Source organism: Solanum pennellii, chromosome 11 (genome assembly GCF_001406875.1).
Source record: "Solanum pennellii chromosome 11, SPENNV200".
Taxonomy (NCBI): domain Eukaryota; kingdom Viridiplantae; phylum Streptophyta; class Magnoliopsida; order Solanales; family Solanaceae; genus Solanum; species Solanum pennellii.
This window is the reverse complement of record NC_028647.1, coordinates 26,532,019-26,538,609: the sequence shown is the minus strand read 5'-3', so window position 1 is coordinate 26,538,609 and position 6,591 is coordinate 26,532,019.

Below are 6,591 nucleotides of genomic sequence, written 5' to 3'. Positions count from 1 at the left end.
TCTCTTTCGTCCGTGTCCACCAATTTTTGACTTGAACATTTATATTTAGTAAGTTGAATAGTTCATTAATAATTCCTTATTTAGACTAGGTTATTCGTTAGTTGTGTTGGTACATTGAGTTTCAAGTTCTAGGTTTATCTTTCGCAAATGGATAGTTATTAGATCTTTTTTTTAGTAGAGGAATTTCGTTTATAGAGATTTCACTTACTTTCGTAAAAAAGGTTGTATCATAGCCTAGGTTTGTTAATCTCGATTTATTGAAACGAGTCCAATATAGTCTCGCAGAATGGTACGGGACACCTTTACTTTTCTTCGAAAGGCTATAGGACTTTAGGAAATCTTAATTTTTCTCATGTCTCCTTCATGCAATTACTTGTTTCCAATTGGTATTAGTCAACTCAAATTTGTATCTGACTTCCTTTCACTCTTCTGCCCACAGATGGTTAATATTAGGCATAATGACATTAGCTCGTAGCTCTCATTAATGCTCTAACTAAGGAACCCGCAGTGAGAGGTCACAGATGAGGAAGAGGTACAGGAAGAGCTAGGGGTAGAGGTCGTGGGAGAGTGGCACCTGTTGTGCATGAGGTGACTCTTAAAAATGTCCCAATGAACGAGAATCCTTTGGAACATGATGAAGGGGTAGAAGATGAAGTTAAGATTGAGGATGTTGAGGATATTGAACAAGAGGAAGAATTGCAAGCGATAGCGACAGAGTTCCCTCCCATCGATCCAGTATTATCTCAACAGATCATGTCTTTATTGAAAGCATTGGCTGGTCCTGGTATGATTCCACCCACTCAAGCCCATAGTAACCCTCCGGTAGCTAAGACTATGACAATGAAAGGTGAAGAGGGAGGTAACAATGTTTTCTTTCGTCCCTTGTTGGGTTCTGTGATGTACATTAATGATCATGATATGTTGACCATGTTTTTAAACCTCAAGCTTCTTGTATTTCATGGATCTGAGAAAAAAGATGCTTATGATTTCATCGTGGAATATTACGAGAGACTGCTTATGTTGCGTATTTTAAGCCAACATTGGATGGAGTTCGTGTCCTTTCGGCGTCCAAGCAATTGTGTAGGGCTTACATGGAATGTAGATCTTCTACATTACCTCCAAATTACCTGGACCCAATTCCATGCCTTGTTTCTTGACAAGGATGTACCTAGGACTTTGAAATATCTCAATAAGGATGATTTTATGGCTTTAGAGCAAGACGGTATGTTTGTGGCTTCTTATGAAGCAAAATTTCACGCTTTATACCAAGATGATACACAATTGGTTACAATTTAGTATGAAGGGATTCGGTTATTTGTTAGAGGTTTGAACTTTGAGTTTTAGGTTTTATATGTCCATATGACTTCTGTAGGATAATGTTTTAATGAGATTGCAGATTAAGTTATGAAAGTGGAGGGGGTGAAGAAAAATGGTAAAGCCAATGCATTTGCTAAGAGGGCCGAAATTCTTAACAATTTCAGGGCTCATATGCTAGAGGATCCGGTAGACCAATGCTCACGACCAAGACAATCCAGTTAACCATGTCCGACTCTAGAAGTAACTATCTAGGGACTTCATATAATTTTTTTTAGGATAGCCATAGTATGGTGCTAGGGAAGGGTACTAGACCATCAAGTGAAAAGACTTGTTTTAAATGTGGGGAACTTAGACATATGAGGAGAGATTGTTCATACCCATGTGCATTCGAGTCCATGCAGCAGCGTTATTTACCAATAGTACCCGCGAATATGGAAATATATGTAGACAACGTCTACAAGTTGGGCGAGGAGGTAACAAGTGAAATCGTGGAGGAAGAGGAATGGGTAACCGAGGTAGAGGCAATGTGTAACCAAGTAGAGAAGTATCTCGTGTTTATGACAAGGCTAAATGTGATGCATTTCCGGGCAAGAATGAGGCGGAGCCATCGGGTGTATATAATCAGAGGTACCATTCTTGTCTGTGACAAGATGGCTAATGTTATATCCAATCTGGCTTCCACTTATTCATATGAATCTATGATATTCGCGTCCGAATTTGAGATGTTGTGTGATGTCCTTGATGCCCTAATTCATGTTTCTACCCTCGGTGGAGAGTCATTCATAGTCATCCATATCCATCGTGCTTTCCCTATTTGTTTATGGGATTTCAAATTTGGGTTGATTTTGTGATTTTGGATAGGGTTATTTTTATATTATCTTTGGCATGACTTGGTGGTCCCCCTATCATGAGATGATTAATTTTAATACTAAGTCTGTGACTTTGGAAATTTTGGGAACGGAAAGATTAGAGTGGGATGGCTGTGCAAGCCCATGCTCAAAATATATCCACCATCTGGGATGGTAAATTAGAAAAGCAAGGTTATTTAGCTAATCATAGGGATGTTGAGATTGAGGCTCCAGGCATTGTGTCTATTCCTATGGTTCCTAATTTTGTGAAGTATTTCCCAATAAATTGCCTAGCTTGGCTCCAGACAGAGACATAATTATTTGTAATGACTTACAGCCTGAAACTTGTCCCACTTAAATTCCTCCGTATCGCTTGGCTCCGACAGAGTTGAGAGATCTTAAGTCTCAAATCAAAATCTCCTTGATAAGGGATTTATCCGTCCTAGTGCTTCCCATGGGGTGCTCCAATTTTATTATTCAAGAAGAAGGATGGTAGCATAACGATGTGTATAGACTACCGACAAATTGAATAGAGTTACTATTGATACGGTCAAACTTACTTCTCAAATAATAAGTAAAGCGGTCGTGTCAAGTAAATAACCCAACTAGTGTGGTTAGGATCGTTCCCACGAGCAAAATAGTTTAGACTTAACTTCAATCTATTACTACTATTGTTCAGTCAATTACTTCCTTGGAAAGCAAAAACAATAAAAGGGGGGTTTCTATTTCTAAGTAAATGAAAATAACTAGCAACATAATAGGAGACAACTAAGAGCTTCGAATGTTGGAGTTGAATCAATTAATCAAAGTAACTAGGGTATACGTGTTCCCCACAGGTTCATAACTCGATAAATCTAACTTTAACAATTCTATCCTAGTATCTTGTATGCAAAGTGATAAGTTATGTATTTCTAAATCCTTGGTCCGGCATCTAGAAAATGTCACTCCGCACCTTGGTCCGGCTACGTGTGTTGCTATCCTAATCCTTATCTTTACCTAATATTAAGCATCGTATTCGATATTTGACTAAGTTATTACCTCGTACCAATCAATACTAGCCTATTAGATAGTATACACTAAATATATGTTGATAATTCTTTTCCTATTATCTACCTCCTTGGTCCGGCAAGAGGCATTAAGGCGAGCTCTAACGTTGGCCATCCGTTAAAAAGACTTCTAAACGAAAGAATTATCAATATATGCAAGACACTATTCTAGAATTGTTATTTTAGTTAGGTTTTACCTCATTATTAGCCTATGGTTCCCACAACCCTAGTTATGGAGTTTAGTTATCCATAGTCATAATTACAATATTCAAATATGTGATATAAGAATTCATGTACTTACTTCAATGAGATAGATTAAAATCCGAAAGTTTGCTTGATTAATCAACAATAATCACCAACAATCAATTAAAAGAATCTCAAAAATAATCAATAATCTCTCAAAGAGTCTACAAAATAATCAAGAGTCTCACAATATTCAACGGTCTAAATTTGATCCAGAGTCTAACCTCAAAAACGAGGTTTTTCGAACTATTTATAGAAAATAAAAACCTAATTAAACAAGGACTCTATTTGCTGGAAATCTGTCAAAACGCGGCTGGGTCGACGGACCTTGCGACGGGACGTCGTGGTCATGACGGGCCGTCGTGGACTCCGTCGTCCCATACTTTGCAAATATCTTCTGCTGCTCTCTTCATTACCCTCGACGGCAGGTATGACGGATCGTTATGAGCACAACGGTCCGTCGAGGGTCTTCGTTCCAAAACACTTAAACTCTTGGAATATGGGTACTGGGGCTACTTCTCTGATCTTCATGTCGAACCACTGTCCGTCACGCTTTCCGTAACCCCACACTTGGTCAGACTTCCCCATTTTCCTTCAGCAGCTGCACTACGCTGCCACCTACGGACCATCACAGGCACGACAGACTGTCACAAGCTCCGTAGGTGGTCTCTTCTGCATTTCTTTGCTCAAAAACCTCCGCATTCATCTTTGAACAAATTTCCTGCAAATAAAGAGAAACTTATATAAAAAATTTGCACAAAAAGGCTTTTGGACACACTTAACTTAAGGAAAAAGTATTAATAATACCGTGAAACCACGGTATATCAACACCCTCAACTTAAATTCGTTGTTTGACTTCAAGCGACGCGCTATGACTCAATACTCAATCATTGTACAATAGTATCCATGTTTTATTCTTAGCAATCATTTGGCTATCAATCCCGATTACTCTCATCATATTTATGCATGCTATCACTAGTAGACTTGAATTATGTGGAATCAGACCATGACACAGACTCACCATGCACTAACACCTATCCTCTTCAATCTCTCACCGAGGTGCTAATATTTCCGGTAATGCAACTAGTGTCCTCACTTTAAAATAAAATCCTCAATTTTCACACAATGATTTCAGTTTGAGTATAAGGATTACTTTTCAACACTGACTCTCAGAACAAATTCACACTCATTCATACCTATTTCCATAGGCTTGCCCTTATTTTCACTGCTTTAAGTTCGATATACAACCCTTAGGATCACGATAGGACTTTCTTAGCTTGTAACATAGGCTCAGGGTCAGCTAGGGTATATTTAGGTATACTTTAGTGACTTTTTGCTCTCCTTAACATATCAGCTAAACATACCATTTTCTATCATTTTATTTTGCCCAGTTTCCCACATTCTTTCACCTTGCTATTTTCCTTTTTTTTTTCTTTTTTTTTTGTGCAAGTGACTCTCTTCTTTTCTTGCTCGTATTTCTTGTATATTTTTCTTTTTTTCTTTACTTTTCTTTCAACTAATTCTTGAGTCACTTTACTTTTGTTATTTCTCTCTCTTCGTTTATTCAACCCCACTTTCCAGAGTATTCCTCATAATAGCCACCCTCAACTCATGGCTTTGCCATGAGTCAAAGTACACAATACCCAAAGTTCGGTCAGGGCCATAAAGAGGTTTTTTACTACGTTAGCCACCCTCCACTTATGCTTTTGGCATAAGCTGAGGTGCACATGTCCAAGGAGGGACCAGGGCCAACACATTATTCCGAGAAAAGATCAGTTAGGGTGAGAAAGAAAGGTCTAATTTAAGATCAAATCATTTGGATCAAAGAAGGATAAATTTCATTTGGTTTTCTTTTATTTAGGAAAAAAATGGGCTACATTGAATAATGGCCTATGATCCTTTCCTAATTGTCTATTACAGCTTACTTTTAGGAGGACTAACCAGGCAAGTTCTAGCTCAGTACAAAATAGTGGACTATTCAAATCTTCCTCACACTCACTTGACATCTCATCACTCAACCAGATTATCAGACACCTAGTTCGAATATTAGACTTAGGGTCATGCACTGCTGTACCTCTATGTCATGCTTAGATACACACATTTATCAATTACTATGTACACAGGATATAAACTATGTACACAGGATATAAACATGTCGGTTTAACAGAAAAAAAATAATCAGTCTTTTGGGGAAAAAGAACACAGGCAAGAAAACCCCAAAAGAGGATAGTAAATTGGGCTACTTAGACATCACCCTAGAACTCACTTTCCATTTACCCCACCCCCAACAAAAAGACATGCAATTGTCCCCAATGCATAAAAAATTTAAATACAGGGATGGTAGGTAAAGCAAACTTGGGGCGCAAAGCGCCGACGATCAGCATGCTGGTGGGTCCGGTTCCCCAGAACCCACTACCTCTGTAGTCTGGACACCATCAGTGGTGTCCTCAACAACAACAGCACTATCAGCAGTGCCTCCTTCCATCTCCACAGTTCTGGAGCTACACGCCCCAGCAGCTAACTCTTGAACTCTCTTCTGGCGCGCCTCCTCCTCAGCAAGCGAGGCTCTCCTCGCAGCCTCCTTCTCACGGCGCTCCTTCTTCCGTGCTCGCGCCTCATCCTCCTCTCGACCCCTACGCCTCTTGGCATGCTCTCGAGGGGGAGGTGGTGGAATCTCTGAAGTGGCGAATAGGGCCGCCAGCAGTGTGTCTTCAGCAGGCTCTACAGAAGGGGCCTCAGACTCAGTCACCCTAGCCTCTAAGATCATGTCGATATGTGCTCGAAGACTATCGACCACAGCCTGAAGGGTCGACACATCCACCGGAGGGGCTGGACGGGCTAGCACCCGCAACTCAAAACCGTCCAAGCGCTAATGAACCTCAGCGATCTTCCGCTCTGTATGTTGAACCATGTTCCACTCCAAGCGCTCTTCTGTCTAAGCAATAGACTTCTGCATCCAAGGCTGGATATGATGCAGAAGTGTGGCCATCTGTGCCTCCGATTTCTGGACTCTAGCAAGCGGGACCAGAGCGGGTAAAGGGGTTGTGCGAGAGGAGCTTGGGGCAGTGCTACTACCCAGGATAGACTCGACCAGGGTAGTGTCAGTGGACGCCTCCTGCGTAGCCGTGCGGGCTTGG